We start from the raw sequence: 18,399 nt of genomic DNA on the forward strand, positions 1-18,399 counted from the left end.
TTGAGTACAGGGACATGACTACAAACACTTCCCAATCTGCTGACCAACCCACCACCCTGCTCAGGCCCTCCACTGACTAGGTAGGTCAGCTGACATCTAGTGGGACATGCTTAAGCAATCTGACTGAGTTCTGAAGAACTATAGGGCACATCACACCTCTGTGGCTTCTGAAAGGTAGACTCCTTAGACATGAATACATTAAAACACTCACACTCTGTGAGATTGATTCTCTGCATAAGGTCCTACAAGCTACTGCCAGAGTACAAACTCGACCATTACACGTGGGTAACAATGAGGGGACTGGCGTGGTGAGTAAAGAAAGTGTCTACCCTGTACATGTGTGGATATGTGGACTTACAAATGCAAACTCATGCCACCTAAAGGGGTTGGGGTTCTGTACAATGTACTTGTGCCACAGAACATGCTTTTGGACATATGTGTCCATCCTACAGAGATGGCATCTAACAAACAAAGGCATGCATTGTCCATTTACAGACATGTGACCAAGCTACTGAATCACACTCCCCCTGACAAATATCTATCCCCTCTTATACACATCATACACTCATCTCCAAAACACATCAACACCCCCTGTAATACTCTAATACTACTCACCAGCACTAACTCCCATACAAATCCTTCACAGAAAACCACTACATCAATATTCCCTCTCATTATTCCACAAAAACAATTCAGATCACACACATCAGTGTTTCACAATAACACAAACTTTCATTATACCGTCCGTCACACCCACTCCCACCCTCATGACTACACAAAGAACACAAATCCTGACCTATCTTTACCCCTACATTCTCACTCTTCACAAACATCTACCATAAGTACCCCAATACAGCAACATTCATTCCCCTGCCTCTCATCCATTCCACAATTTAGAGCCTTAGATTATGATCCACATGTTCCTCCACCACCCCTAACCCATACTCCTTCCACACTAAACAGACGCAAACAATATAAACAACATACCACTCTTAACAACTTTGCATCCCCTTGTCTATTACATAATAAGGCTAAACTACAAAAACTGTACGCTCTTCATGTCTCTCTCAGCCACCAAGTCCACCACTGACACACACAGACCCAACGAAATGCCTCCTTAGCATGCTGGAAGAGGAATACTATATTGAAAAACAGGAATATTGTGACCCTCACACAGTTATCACAACTAACAGCCCACCTGCTACAAGCTCAAAATATACCGCTCACCCTTCTCCTAAACAAAATAACACCACACTAACACACTTTTTCTAAACGGCCAGCTCATAAATGCTCGGTCATTCTAAAAAAATAAGCATCACATCTACTACCTGCTCACAGGCACACAGTCTGACTTACTATTCATAACTGAATCATGGTTGCGAGATAACATGGGCCCAGTGTTGCATTAAGCCATTCTTCCGGGCTATCAAACCATCACACAAAACCGTATAGGCAAGAGAGGAAGTGGACTAGCAATAATATTCAAACAAGCAATAAATCTCAGTGAAATAGACAACATTTCCATACAAGGTTGTGAAGCCCTCCTCACCAGATGCCACCCTACTCCAACTTCCTCCTGTAACTTTCTCCTCCTTTAAAGACCTCCACCTAACAACTCAACATTGCCAGACGCTTTTCTAGATACATTCTCAAACCTTATTACAAAATACTCAAACCCATGCATTCTTAGGGACCTAAATATTTGGTTTGACAAACCCAATATGCCCCATCCAAAAGCTATCACCACCGGCCTAGTCTCATTGAACCTACATCAGATTCTACTCAATCCCACACATATCGCTGGACACATCCTAGATGTCATTTTTGCTAAGTCTGAACTAGTTACTGCTCATAGCATCACGACAATCACATGGTCAGACCACCATTTGATAACTTTCCGACATAAAACACCACAAATCAACACACCCCACAATTACTCACATGCATGCACTTATCGACCATGGAGCAAACTCAATTTTATTAGTTAGAAACACAACTAACAGCCAACACAAATCTAGATACAATTAATTCTGTTCCAAAATTTATGAGTGGCTACAGGAAGCTTTTGATATCCTAATCCCACTCAGAAAAACTAAACAGGACAAAAGAAAACCAACACCTTGGCGAAACACAGAACTTAAAAAGATAAAGCAACAAATCAGAAGGTTGCAGTGGATCTGGCTCAAAACAAACAACATTCAAGACAAACTGCAGCTATACAAACTTAACAGAATATACAAATCATCAATCAAAAAAGCTACTAGTCAGACAGAATACAAAATGCTAAATCTGCAACCAAAGAATTTTATAAAATTCTCAATGAATTTCAAAAACCTAAATGCATGGAAGGAAGTCATCCCACTACTCAAGATTTCACAAACAAACTGCCAACTCATTACACAACCAAGGCAGACACATTAGATTGCTATTTAAAACAGAAGAAAACCATCAGTGCCAACCCCTTTCCTAAACTCCCCTCTAAGAATAAACCAACCCAGCCTCTACAGTCATTCAAACAGATATCACAAGGTGAATTTATGGATTTGGTCAAAGCAAGCAGGCATTCTGGTTGCCCTCCTGACCCTTGTCCACCACACATCTTCAAGAACATTCTTTTATCTACTTCTGCAGCCACACCTGTAAGAAAAATCATCAACAACTCTTTAACTACAGGAACTTTTCCAGAAGACCTGAAAAAGGCATACATACGTCCGTTATTAAAGAAAACAAACCTAGACCTGCAGGATCCCAACAACTACAGACCAATCACACATGAACCTTGTCTGGCAAACTGATAGAAAGAGCAGCATTCGCCCAGATGTCACAATTCATTGAAGACAATTACATACTTTCAGACTACCACAATGGATTCCGCCCAGGAAGAGCCACTGAATCGGCACTCATAGCAATCTGGGACGGTCCTAAAATCACAGTCGACCCCAGCAGGGTTGCTGCACTACTTCTCTTGGACCTCTCGGTTGCCTTTGATACGGTTGACCATGACACCATAATTCAAAGACTCCACAAAGCCGGCATAGAAGGGATTGCTCTCGACTAGATTACATCCTACCTTCAAAACAGAACTAATATTATCTATTCTCCCCCCTTCTCATCCAAACCTTACCTCACAAAAGCAGGGGTCCCCCAAGGATCAATCATCTCACCTTTGCTTTTTAACATCTACATGATATCATTACCAGAACTGATCAATGATTTTCAACTCACATGCTACAACTATGCAGATGACACACAAATGCTACTTAAATGAGAATGCCCCAAAGACATTGAAAAGTCACAAATCTTCAGTTGTCTCAGAGCTGTTGATCAGGGGATGACTTGGAGCCATCTCAAACTAAATGCCTCCAAAACAGAAATGCTCATATGTGGTGACAGGAAAAATTATGACCTACTGTGCGCCTGGCCTGATGATCTCGGACCACCTCCTCAATTATCCAAGGAAGTTATAAACCTTGGAATTACCAAAGACTCCAAGTTAACTATGAATGCCCAAGTGGACAAATTAGCAGAAACAAGCTTCATCACCTTGAAGATTCTGCAATGCATATTCTCCCACCTTGGATTTCCACACAAGGTGCAGGCTACTATCTCTCTTTCACTATCCAAACTGGATTCTGCCAATGGCCTCTACCATGGATCATCTCTATCCACTATGAAAAAGTTACAACGTATTCAAAACTCCGCTGCCAGGCTAATACTACATGTAAAGCCACAAGCCTGCATCTCCTCTGCCTTGAGAGCCCTACACTAGTTACCCATTGCCAGAAGATACACCTTAAAACTGCTTTGTATCACCCACAAAGCTATACATGGAACTGGACGACTTTTAGCAGAAACAAAATAACCAAATACATTCAACAAAGAAACCTCCGCTCAAGATTGGCACCCGCCTTAAAACACCACTATACAAGAAAAAGACTATAGGTGGTACATTATTCTCTGTTCAAGCAGCCAAACTATGGAATTCATTACCCCCAAATATAAGATCCACGGATAACTATCTTGTCTTCTGAAGACTACTCAAGAGTTGGCTCTTTCCTTCATAACCACCTATAGGTGGCTGGTTTGTAGTGGGTACCTTGGGTACTTACACCTTATACCAGGGCCAGTTATCCCTTATTAGTGAAGTAGTAGTGTTCTAGCAGTTTAGGCTGGTAGAAATAGCTATAGCAGAGCAGCTTAGGCTGAACTAGGAGACATGCAAAGCTCCTCCAAATAGTTACACAGTACTTATACACAAGTAAAGACAATACTCAGTGTTACCAAAAATAAAGGTATTTCTTTGGGTGACACAGTACCAAAAATATCTTAGAGACAATACTCCTTCTGGAGGTAAGTATTATACACAATATATACACTAGACACCAAAATTAGACAAGTAAATAGTCATAGAACAATGCAAATAGTAGGAAATCCTATAGAATGCAATGGGAGAAAATAGGTCTAGGGGCAACACAAACCATATACTAAAAATTGGAATGTGAATCACAAATTCCCCCCTAGACAAGTGTAGTGTGCAGAATCACTGGAAGAGTGAGAATACAGTAAAGAATACAGTAAATTACCCCACCGCAGAGCCCAGGAAAGCAGGAGTAAAGTACTGCAAGTTTCCTTAGGACACACTACACCTCGTTGTTGGGATTTTGCAGCAGCCAACTAAGTCTGCAAAGAACAACTGCTGGATTATTGGACCTGAAGACCTGCAAAGGAAGGGGACCAAGTCCAGAAGTCGAAAGAAGTTCCAAGAAGGACAGGAGCCCCTGCCAACCCAGAAGAGGGTGCAAAAGAAGAGTCCCCGGTTAGTCGAAGACTGCATAAATGCACCCTAGGATGATAACAGCGGGTTCCTGCTTGATGCAAAAGATGTTCCACGGCGTGAAGATCGTTGCAGATGAGATTTGTGTTGGAAGGCGCCAACAAGCCTTGGCTCCAACAAAAGTGTGTTTTTCATCAAAATAGTCCTGCATGGATCCAGGAGGGACCTGGGGGCCTCAACTCTGTGTGAGGAGGAGGCTCTCAGTACTTCAGAGAGCCCTCAGGATGCCAGCCAGCACCCCCAGAAGCCACAGGATCCGGGTTTAAAGGAGGTGCAAAGTGCGGTTGATGCAGCACAACAAAAGAAGGTCCCACGCTGCTGGAGAACAACTCAGCGAGTTGAGCATCGCAGGGTGGAGTGCTGGGGACCTGGGCCAGGCTGTGCAGGAAGGAATTTTGCAAAGAGTGCACAGAGGCCTCAGGAGGCAAAGAAGATTCAATACATAGGGGTACCGTCATTCTCGAGGAGGGCAAGGTCTTACCCTCCCCCAAATTGCATCAGCAGGACCACAGGACAGTCTATATCGATGATGTCCACCCTCTGTATCCTTAGGAGCATGCTCTTCGCCGTGAGAGGAGTCCCAGGGTACTGGTCGTCGCCTTGGAAGGTGCCTGCTTGGAGCAGGGGAGTGACTCCATCACTCCACGGGAGATTTCTTCAGTCCTTCTGGTGCAGGATGAAGACAGGGAGTCCCCAGAGCATGCACACCATGGAAACTGTTGCAGTTGCTGACTTGGAGCTGAGGTTGCTAAAGAAAAGTGTCTCTTGTAAACACTTTGTTGCAGTTACAGCGTTTCTTGGAGCAGGCTGCCATTGATCCTAGGTCAGAAGAGTCTGAAGTTGTTGCAGAGGATTCCTGAAGGAAACGTTCAAGCAGAATCTGAAGAGAACCCACAGGAGAGACCCTAAATAGCCCAGGGAGGGAGATTGCTACCTTATCAGGTATGGTCCTATCAGGAGGGGTCTCTGATGTCACCAGCTGGCACTGGCCACTCAGAGCCCTCCACAGTGCCCCCACACCTTGCAAAGCAAGATGGCTGAAGTCTGGGACACACTGGAGGAGCTCTGGGCACCACCCCTGGTGTGGTGATGGACAAACGAGTGATCACTCCCCTTTCCTTTGTCCAGTTTCCCGCCAGAGTAGAGGAGAAGGGGTCCCTGAACCGTTGTAGACTGCTTTATGCAAGGAGGGCACTATCTGTGCCCTATAAAGCATTTCCAGAGGCTGGGGGAGGCTACCCCTGTACTTATTTCCAAAGGGAGAGGGTGTAACACCCTGCTCTCAGAGGAAATGCTTTGTTCTGCCTTCCTGGGACTTGGCTGCCCAGACCCCAGGAGGGCTGAACCCTGTCTGTGAGGTGGCAGCAGCTGTAGCTGCAGTGCAAGCCTCAGAGAGCTGGTTTGGCAGTACTGGGGGTCCATGATGGAGCCCCCAGGGTGCATGGAATTGGCTCCCCAATACCAGATTTGGAATGGGGGGACAATTCCATGGTCTTAGACATGTTACATGGCCATATTCGGAGTTACCATTGTGAAGCTCCATATAGGTATTGACCTATATGTAGTGCACACAGGTAATGGTGTCCCCACACTCACAAAGTCCGGGGAAATGGCCCTGAACTATGTGGGGGCACCTTTGCTAGTGCAAGGGTGCCCTCACACTTAGTAACTTTACACTTAACCTTCAGTAAGTGAAGGTTAGACATATAGGTGACTTATAAGTTACTTAAGTGCAGTGAAAATGGCTGTGAAATAGTGTGTGCACTATCTCACGCAGGCTGCAGTGGCAGTCCTGTGTAAGGGTTTGTCTGAGCTCCCTATGGGTGGCAGAAGAAATGCTGGAGCCCATATGGATCTCCTGGAACCCCATGCCCTGGGTACCTAGGTACCATATACTAGGGACTTATAAGGGGGGTCCAGTGCGCCAATTGAAATAGGTAAATGAAGTCACTGGCCTACAGTGACAAATTTAAAAGCAGAGAGAGCATAAGCACTGATGTTCTGATTAGCAGAACTTCAGTGACACAGTTAGGCACTACACAGGCATACACATTAGGCCACAAACTATGAGCACTGGGGTCCTGGCTAGCAGGATCCCAGTGAGACAGGCAAAACACACTGACATATAGGTTTTTATCTATGAGCACTGGGGTTCTAGCTAGCAGGATCTCAGTGACACAGTAAAAACACATTGACACACACTCACAAACAGGCAAAAGTAGGGGTAACCATGCTAGAAAGATGCTACTTTCTCACATCACCATATTCAAACAGCAATGGACTGCATATGCCTCTGTTGATACATATTTTTAATCTGAAAATGTGTATATTCTAGATATGTATTGATCTTTAGGAAATATGTATCACTACCATGTCATAACAATAAATTACACCCATACACTTTAAACCTGTTTAACAAATGTATATTTACTCACGATTAAAAATGTATATGTATGTGAATACACATATATATATATATATATATATATATATATATATATATATATATATATATATATATGTGTGTGTGTTTATGTGTGTGTATAAATAAAAAGAAATGAAATAAAATCACTACATAAAATTCAAATTATAAAAAAGTTAATTTAAGTTAAAAAATAATAATAATGAATAAATAAATTAAATAAAAATGATTACAAATTATGCATGTATATATTATATATATATATATATATAATAAATAAATAAATAAAAATAATATAAATGCACTCTCTTGCAAGCTTTACTTTGTCTACCCATCACCATATGTCATGTCTCTATAAATCTATCCTCCATCCCCACTCTATTCATCCCAAACCCACTCTACTACTTTCATCTGCAAAATAACCCTGTCTAAGCTCTTCCCTCCTATTCCACACTTAGCTCACCCAAACCTCACTTTACCACCATGATCTCCCAAACAACCCTCCTAAATTCTCCCTCATTTATCTCACCTTTGACTCTTCCAAAACCCCTACTGCTACTATGGTCTCCCTAACTCTTTCACAGGACTCTTCCCTCCTCCATCTCTCCTTTACTCATTCCAAGCCTCATCCTATTATTAGAAACTCCCAATTAACACTTCTGGATTCTTCCCTCCTCTATCCCTCAATTACTTTAGTCAGTCCAACTAATAAACTCACATATCTTCTGCTCAAATTAACTACTGAAACTGGACTCATATTTCCCTATACTAATCGACCACTCATTTCTCTTGGGTTCCGGAGTAGCGCACTACTTGCCGAAAAGCGTTTTGATGCCTCATCAGGGGTAGTAAGCACTATATAAATACCATTACAATACAATACAATATCATGGCTTCCAAGGGATTAAAACACACTGTCTGCACTGTGGGACTATCATTTATGACATAAGCCTGCACAGGACTAATTTCACCTATGTGAAGGTGACAACGGGGCTGTGTGAGCAAGGGACCTGTCAGGGGACAGATACACACATTGAAAATGATGCAAAGTGGAGATTGGTCCCAGATCATCAACCCTCCCCTAAAACATTTTCATACTTGTCAGGGAAAAAGCTTCAATATGCTGCAAATTTGCACGATACCTAGATTTGGCCACATGACAGGATCAACGGGATACAGGAAGTAGGCACAGTGCCACAGTTACAGAGCAAAAGTAACTCAACACCAGCCTAGACTTGTACCCATACTGGGAAATACATTTGACAGTCCCAGGTCTCTGCAGGCTGAGCAGACAGAACCTACATAAAATACCATTCCTGTTACTTCAATGCATGACAGTACATCATGTAGCCAATAGCAGTTTGGCATGTGTTGTGTATGTCATGCAAATACTTGTTGTCTCACATTGACAGCATCCATGTGTTAAGAGATGTATGGGGATGGCTGTGATGTCACCTCACCTAGTTTTGTGCATCCAACATAAGGTAGATCAGGGTATACTCAAAACACACACAACAATGTATTAGGACTCAACATCTGGCACTAAACACAGATACATGCACACTGACTCTCCAATTGATGTCATACCGACTGCACCTCCATGGCCTTGACTTTACATATTGTCACACATGGGCACAATCTAACTGGTGAGGAGGGAATATATGGTGAAGTACATAAAAATAAATGTGGACATGATGCACTTACCTGCTCCTCTTGTGCACCATAAAGCTGCCCACACAGGGGTAGGACCTCAGTGACTAGCCTCTCCAGCTCCTCCGAGGAGAAGGCAGGAGCCCTATCCCTGCTGGTCGTGACATGATTGCTCCCAGAGGTGGTACACAGGAGCTCTGATAGTGGAGGTCTTGCTGGCAGCAGTGTTAGTCAAGTGACGGATTTTGCAGAACGTGGCGGTCACGTCCACCACGTACGCTGCCGTCACATCCGGCAAACACTGCCATTGGCCTGCAACTGCGACTGGCAACAACGTTAGCCTATGGCTGTGTCCTCTGTGGTTGCAACCGCAGACTGCCTTGGAGACTTATGCTGGTGGTCTCAGGCGGTTTCTAATGTCCAGTGGTGTAGGTCAGGCAGCTGGCATTTTAGATGCCTAAAATGTGTTATATATCTTTGAAAAATGTGTCACAAATGTGAAAATGTTGTTTTTTCAGTGATAAGTGCCTGTCTTGTCCTGCCATGTAGGTCCTTCTATTCAGACATGTACCTTGTTAGGCACATATGGCATTTTGCTTTGGGGGCATAGCCCCACCCTGACAAAGGCCATTTTAAAGCTTGGGACATAAAGTCACAGTTCGAGTGGCAAGTTTCGTGCACAAATTGTTGAAGATGTGTATACATGTGTTGCAAAGCAAGTGGGTAACATATTTCTTCTGTGTCATAAACAGTTGTGATGTGCACTGTGTATCATGTCCTCAACTTACAACATTCCTTGTCACAGTTTGTCATTGACATGCATCATGTATGTTGCAAAGGACACATTAAATGATTGCCAAAATCCTTTCTTGTCATACATAGGTATCCAGGGAGGGGAGGATCACACAACCTTCTGTCTATCATCCACTGGTAGACCTTCAGAACATGGAAGATTGCCACATCATACAGACCTATCATCTGAATCGGCAAACAATCATGGACCTATGTCATCAGTTGGAGCCAGATTTGATGCCTGCAACTCATCATCCAAATAGAATACCACCCATTGCACAAGTCATGGTTGTGATGCACTTCCTGGCCACAGGGTCCTTCCAAAATACAGTGGACTTATCTGCTGGGATGTCCCAGCCTATGTTTAGTCTTGTTTTGAAGGATGTACTCTCAGCAAAGTTGATACACCTAGATAGCTACCTCCCGTTTCCTCAGCGTGAGGATTTCGACCATGTGAAGACTGATTTTTATGCTTTGGCACACATCCCACATGTGGTGGAAGCTATTGATGGTACACATGTTGCCTTGGTCCCAACGCATGGCAATGAACAAGTGTACTGCAATAGAAAGAGCTTCCATTCCATCAATGTCCAAATTGTTTGCTTGGTGGACCTCTACATTTCACAGCGTTGTGCCCTTACCTGGTTTCAGTCCATGATGTCTTCATTATGCAGAACAGCGCGATCCCCCAGCTGATGTCATGGCTATACCCAGAGAGGGCCTGGCTGGTTGGTAAGTCACATATGACCTGTTTGTTTGTGTGCAATGTCTGTTGCGAAAATTGTGATGAGAGGGACTCATATTTGCACATGTGCCCCATTCCATACCAGGAGACTCCAAAAACCTGGACCATTCAGAGTTGTTGATACTGGTGAGGAACCCAAGTATGCCAGGGGAAGTCCGCTTCAACGATGCCCATGGAAGAAGAGGGCTTTTCGTGGAGCGGGCTTTTGGGCTCCTGAAGGACAAATGTAGGTGTCTGGACAAAACAGGTGGAACCCTCCTCTAGTCACCGGAAAAAGTGTGTAAGATTATTGTGGCCTCCTGCATGCTCCACAAAATTGCCCTGCCGAGGGATATCCCATACATTCCAGATGAGGGGGAGCTAGCAGTGCCACCAGGTGAGAATCCTGAAATGCCAAGTGAGGATGACAGTGATGAAGAGGAAGGTGAAGACTTGTGGGCATATCTCATCAATCACCTATTTACTTGAGTGTAAGTATGTAATGTTATGTGACTACTATGACTGTATGAGGAACTGTAGTTGTTATGATGTGTTGAGTATGGTTTTTTTCCCAAAAGACAGGGGATCTCATGCTTTTCAGTATACAGCCAAGGTTTGATTGCTAAGTCCAACATGAACATTTCATTACCTTGATTATCTGCGTTGTTTGATATGAGGTTTTGGTCATAGGTATTAACCTTTCTGCCTAAACTCCGTGTATTGCTTTTGACCTGGTACCTTCACCATGCCATCCTCATGTGGGAATTTCAGAGTTGTGACATTTTCAGGTACCTGTTGCTGTTCTGACATATGAAGTGGACATGGATTGATCCAGGTAATGTTAATCACAGATTTAGGGTGTATGAGTCCTGTGCCCAAGCAGCTTGGACAATGGGTGGGTTGAATTCTGAAGTGCACAATAACTGGTTTGATGTGGTTTGTTGTTCCAATTGTCTCATGTGTGTGATCATATGCCCTTGAAATATTTTTTTCATCAAGTGCGATCCATGCATTCTCCCATCACATTGTGTAGACAAAGATCCAGTATGACCTTTTTGTAGCTGTAGATGTGTTTTATCATGGCAGGCCACAGTGCCTGTGCCACAACACTGACATAGGTTAGTAGCAAACCACCAGATGCTTGGTCATTCTAATGGGATGGTCATATGATCTGGGACTTTTGTACTGCCCTCTGTCTGTACCATGGCATATGTTATGTTGGCAGACCTGGTTGTGGTATGTGATAAAGCTGGTGACAATATCCACCAATCTATTAGCCTATTCTACGGGATGAGGTCTGACAAAGCCCTTTCTTCTGTGGCCCCAGGGGGACAGTACCTTGGGATATCTAGCCTGACTCAACATGGTTCAGCCATTCTTGGCAATAATAGTAAACATTTTAACAGCCTAAGTGCTGTACAGTGCAATAACATGTTTGATATGACTAGACACTTGTATCATTGTGTTGCAAGTAATCCTCAGCATGACACTACCTGAGACATACCCCTCCTTCCATTACCATCCTGTGTCTTCCTTACATTTCAACATTTCCAAATGTAGAAAAGAAGGTAGTAGACAATGATTTAGTGATAGGTGAGTTTATTGACATAGGTGCAGGAAATAATTGAAAGATGCAACAGGAAAAGTAAAGTGGAGGAATTAGGCATGGTGGATGTTATCATATTAGTAGATGCCACAACATTTGAAGTCCAAGGTCAAGTGTCCTACAACCATAGTAAATGGAAGGTGTTCAAAGAACAGTCAACAAATTAAATATGTGGCACATAAATTTCACTTGCTGGCAGTGGTTGGTGTTTTGCCATCCACAGCTCTTGAATGCTTGGCTGGGCGTCCCCACTTGCGGGGGGAGAGGGGTTCTGCTGCTACAGAGGCAGGGGTGTCTGAGGCAAGTCCTTCCCCTGACAGGGCCTCCCTTCCAGTGGCTGCCACAGATATTGACGAGACTAGTGTTGCTTGGCTAAAGAAAGGGGTATGGTGTTGCTCACAGTCTCTGATCAGGGTACTGCTGATCTTCCTGAACACCCCTGATAGGAAGGCCAGGATAGTGTTGGTGGCCTCCCACTTTTCCAAATACTCACAATGAAAGTATCTCTGCAGCTGTTTGGTCTCCCTGAGTTTGGCAAGCATCATGCCTTGGAATTCTTGATAGGCTCCCAAGACTTGGCTGATGGTGTCCTGGCCAGAACCATTCCCAGTAGCCTCATATCACCGACCCACAACATCCCGCCCATGCACCCTACCCCCATTTGCCTGATCCTTGGCACAGCTTGCCCCCTACCACTGTTTCCAGGACCATCATTGTCAGAGGTGTGTTGCTGTGACTCAGGATCCTGGACTGGGAGGCACAAGATGGTTGTCACAGTCCTCAGGACAAAGGTTGGCGGGTGAATTTCTGCCTGCGATGTAGATGCAAATGGGCTGGGAGGATTCATGTGTTTACAGTGAGGCTCACTGGTGTCATCTGACCTGGTTGCCCTGATGGGTAAGAACTGTCCTCAATGTCCATACATCCAGAAGAGTAATCATTTCTGAGGGCTTCATCCATGGGGGTAGTGACAGTCTCTTGAGTGGGCTCAGTGTTTCAGGTGGCAGCTAGACCTATTGATGTGAGAGATACATTAAAGGTTGTTTTGTGACATCTACCGCCAACAGTTTACAGTGACATTTAGCAAAGACCATGTACACATTGGATTTGCAGATTTTCTTTATGTGACAGGTACACATGCTAACAATTGTATTGGCCTGACATTTGAATAACACACCTATTCTGTTTAAAGCAACCAGCTGCAGAATGTATGAGTTAATTAGCACTTGGGAGGATGGTCATAGAATTACATCTTGCCAGCAATGCAGGCAAAACAGTGGCTGAACAGAATGTGGTTTAGATCATTTTATAGCCTAGTTGACTGTTACACAGGTTGAGCTGTCCTTCCTGTCCACGATATTTTCATCTTGGCTTAGCTGCTCAAGATGGATCTCGGTGGTTAGCAACATCACAGAGTGTACCATGATCTGCAGTTTGGTCCCTCCCAGGTGGGTAAACTTGATTTGTGTGTTCACAGACAGATGCACAATGTCATATAGACACTGGCCTGGTTATTGGAGTACAGGGACGGGCGTTCCTGGGATCTACAGTCGTGTTACTCCAAGTACTACACAGTATACATAGGTCACCCTCTCAGGTGAGTACACGTCCATTGCAAGTTAACAAACAAGGATATTTGTACAGATGCACACTGGGCTTATGTTTGGATTTGGGAAGACAGAGACTCCTGGCCTTAGCAGCCATGTCACTCCCTGTACTTCATGCACTTGTTGTATGTCATCCCCCCCCAGGTGGGTACGCTTCATGTGTGATTTCCAAAATAAGGGTATATATGCAAGTGTACACTGGGATGGTGTATGAAATGACCGGAAGGAAGGCTCCTGTGAGGTGCAGCCATGTAACTCCCTGTATTACACACTATACTGATAGTTTCTTCCTAGGTGAGTACACATCAATGCTGATTTGGTACACAGCTGTATTTTGGGGGAGGACACTGTTTTGTTGTTTGTAAGTAGAGGAGGATTGCCTGCTGTGAGCTGCAGCTTTGTCACTCTCACTGCTTCACAATACCTGACAGGGGCAAAGTCCCCCAGTGAGTAATCAACATTTGAGATTTGAAATACTGTTGTCTTCAGAGAAGGGAATACTGTTCTGGTGTTTGTAGTGACAGTATCAGTGTCTCCTGGCCATATCAGTCCCGTCAGTGCCTGTTCTACACACACACTATACAGCTGTCATCATCTCAGGTGAGTACCCTTCAATGGTGAGTTCAGGGACAAGGGTCATTGGAGCAGAGGACACTGTATTGGCTGAGTGGAGTAACGGTAGCAGTGCATCCTGGCGTTAACTGTCCTGTCAGTGCCTGTACTACACACACACCATACAGATGTCATCCTCTCAGGTGAGTACACTTCAATGGTGAGTTCAGAGACAAGGGTCATTGGGGCAAAGGGCACTGTGTTGGCTGAGTGGCGATAACTGTCCTCCTGGCTATAACTGTTCTGTCGGTGCCTGTACTACACACACTCTATACAGATGTCATCCTCTCAGGTTAAGTACACTCCAATTAAGAGTTGACAAACAAGGTCATTTTGAGTAGGATACACTGTTCTGGTTTTTGTAATTGTAGAACAGTGCCTGCTGGGAATTGTAGTGCTGTCCTCCCTGTACTACACACAATATACAGATGTTGTTCCCCCCAGGTGTGTCTACTTCACACGTTGGATGTCAGACTGGGGTCTGTGAACAAGTGGACACTGGGCTGGTGAATGTGGAAAAAGTTGATCAGTGAGCACGCATGACAATACATTTTGGTGAGATATTTTTGTGTTGTGACTTACCAGACTCCATTCCCCCAGGGATTCCTGTCAAGGCTTCAGGATGCAGGATGGCCAAGACCTTCTCCTCCCAGGATGTGAGTGCTAAGAGAGGAGGGGGGGGCACCGCCAGTCGTCTGGACATGCAACTGGTGCCTGGATGCCATGGAACAGACCTTCCCCCTCAGGTTGTTCCACCTCTTCCTGATGTCGTCCCTTGTGAATGGGGTGAGGCCTACAGAATTCACTCTGTCGACTATCCTTTGTCACATTTACATTTTCCTGGGGATAGTAGTGTTCTGGACTTGGGCTCCAAATAAATGAGGCTCTACTCTTAGGATTTCATCCACCATGACTCTTAACTCATCTTCAGTGAAACAGGGATTTTTCTGGGGTGAAATGATGGGGATAAAAAAATGAGTGGTGGGAAATGTACAGGTGACGATGAGTTAACATGGTTGGGAAGTGCAAATGGATATGATTTGAAATAGCAGTGTTTCGATGATGTAGAATGTGCGCTTAGGGAAAGTTGTGGGGGTGCCTAATCTATTATTTGGTAAATTTGTTGATGTGCTCTGTCTTGGGTTGTTTGACGTTATAGATGCAAAGAATTGTGGTTAATGAAGGGGTGTGTTTTATGGTGTGCTTTAAAGGTGTGTCAGGTGTGGCAATGTGTGTCAACTGAGTTGTTTTCAAATCTAACCAATGTGGTGTTCTGTATTACTTTGGTGACCACGAGCACCGTGGTTCGGACCGCCATTGGCGGACCATCATGGATGTCTGGCACTGCGAATTTTGACTTGTAATACGTTCGGTGGTCGCTTGACAGGCTGTCGGTACTGGTGGTCAGGCCGCCTACTTCTCGCCCTCAACGGTACTGGGCGTGTGTATTTTTTTAACTTGTTTTTGGTGGTCCTTCCTGTGTAACTCATAATACAGCTGTGTAATGACCTCCAAGATGTCGGTCTATTGGTGGCCACCAATATCCCGGTCTGTCAGTTCGACTGCAAACTCGTAAACAGGCCCTTAATGCGTTAATGCATATAAAAGGCATATGCCCATGCCTTCTCTTTCCTGCAGTATCACATTAAGGCTAGATCTTTTGTCTTCACTAATGCATTCCCCTAAAACACTGAGCACTGCTGGAGCTCAGAGTGTCCACCAGACCTACAAGCATAATTGTGTGCAAGATGTTTGGTACAAAGCGAGTCCTGTGCATGTCCGAAATGAAAGCGCCGAAGACTTACTGGAAAAGTTTATTTTCTGATTGAGTAGCATGCACTGCATAGTGATAACATGCTTCCAGGGGACAAGATGTGTGTGGAGGAATCTCCCAATGTGGCCAATAATGTGTTCCTACAGACGTTGAGAAGTAGTCTTGAGGTGTGAAGAATCATCCGGGATAAAGAAAATCCTGAGAGCTTCTCTCTGGCTCTCACACAATGAGATGAGCTCACCAACAGCTCAAAAGGAAGGTGTATCCACAGAATAATAAGCCACATACCTGTTCACAATGACAGGTACAAATCTTTATTCGGCTATAAGCCATAAAAAGATACATCAATAAAATAACAGTAACAAAATATGTACATAAATATCAATAAAACCTCCTAAAAACAATAATTCAATAAATCATTAGCAATCAATTGATCAAGTTGTACATCAACAATCCTGGTTCGCTTAGATTCCATTTACTTAACATAATTCAATAATCTCTTAGAGCTAGGTCCAATATGTTGAATTTCTTCCATAAGATAATACTTTGGATCATAAAGTTGGAAACACAGAATGCATGCTAATAGTATTTGAGGAATTTGTTGTTTTGCATGGATATAATGGACTTCTATTAATTTCCTCCTAGGGTGTGGGATGCTAGCTGTAGATCAACAATTCTAAGTTTTCCCCACTATTGTTAACAATCACGATTGTTCGTCAATTTTCTTAGTTCTAGTGTCAGCAAGAGTACTTTATGTCACTTCTCTATCTCCCATACTAGGACAGTATAATGATGGCAGCGTCCTTTAGGATATATTTAATCAGAGATGAGATTAAGCAACAAAATGGCCTGTCCCAAAGAAACAATTTGATCCAATTTGAATTGTAAGGTGCAAGATGCTAAAACAAATTTAATTAATTTAAATCTATGCTCAATGTTCTCAGCACTTAATATACAAAATTATCTATCTTAAATACATTTTACAGCAATAAGAGAGTGGTCTTATCTTTAGGTTACAATTGAAATTGCATAGCCTACGATATTCTAGAGACTTAGGGCCAGATGTAGGAAGACGGCAAATTGCGACTTGCAATTTGCAAGTCCGAGCGACTCGCAAATTGCAACTCGCAATTTGCTATGCAGAACGGTGTCTCAGACACCGTCTGTGAGTTGCTATGGGGTCGCAAAGACCCACCTCATTAATATTAATGAGGTGGGTCGCAATTTGCGCCCCCATAGCGACTATGGGCCCTCATGGGGATGGAGGCCTGCTGGGAACAGCAGACCTCCATGTCCGTGACTGCTTTTAAATAAAGCAGTTTTTTTTTCTCCAAGTGTAGCCCGTTTTCATTAAAGGAAAACGAGCTGCACTTAGAAAAAAAAAACGAAACCTTTAGTTTCGGATTTTTTCAGGGCAGGTAGTGGTCCCTTGGACCACTGCCTGCTCTGAAAATATATTTTTGGGTCCACTCACAAAGGGGAAGGGGTCCCATGGGGACCCCTTCCAGTTTGCGAGTGGGTTACCATCCACTTCAAGTGGATGGTAACTGCGACTCCATTTGCGACCGCGTACGCGGTCCCAAATGGAATTGCATACCACTGCGAGTCGCAAATAGGAAGGGAACACCCCTTCCTATTTGCGAGTCGGAAATGCATTTTGCGAGTCGGTTCCGACTCGCAAAATGCATTTCTGCATAGCAAACACACGTTTGCGACTCGCAAACGGCGATTTTCGCCGTTTGCGACTCGCAAACTGTTTGCTACATCTGGCCCTTAGGGCCTCTTTGTCTCTGATATATGCGGCTGCTAAAAGGAATCGGCTTATTCCAAATACTACATAGGCAGTACTATCGGATCTCAAAATTCTTGCCACTTCCTTGTATCTCCTTATTCCTAGATTAATACAAACCAAGCGGATCCATGTCCTTCTAGGCTTATCATAAGCTTTGCAAAACAATAGCACATACTCAATAGTTTCAATACTCCTCTTATTGCACAAGTTGCAAATTGGATTGTGTCTATTATTTCTCAACTGGTCCAATTTTACAGTATGTGCCTTAATTTGCAGAATTTCATATTAAAATTTCATGTAAAGTATTTTTGCACGCCTTGGATGTATTACATCTAGCCATTCTACAAAGTTGGGTTTTGGTTTAATATTCAGAAACTGGGTGGTTAATCTTCCCAAATTCACATTTCGATGGAGGTTAGAAAGATGATGCTCCCAGTACACTCATTTCAGGATAACCTTTGAATGCACAGTAAGAGTATAAGGATCGTCCCAGAAGGATTTAAGCACAAGTTTAAGAAACCGAAACCTCACATGTTTGAGCCAAGGGAAAGATACAGATCTATGTAAATCGACTAGCTCCATTAGT

The sequence above is a fragment of the Pleurodeles waltl genome, chromosome 10, assembly GCF_031143425.1.
Source record: "Pleurodeles waltl isolate 20211129_DDA chromosome 10, aPleWal1.hap1.20221129, whole genome shotgun sequence".
In the NCBI taxonomy this organism is placed as follows: Eukaryota; Metazoa; Chordata; class Amphibia; order Caudata; family Salamandridae; genus Pleurodeles; species Pleurodeles waltl.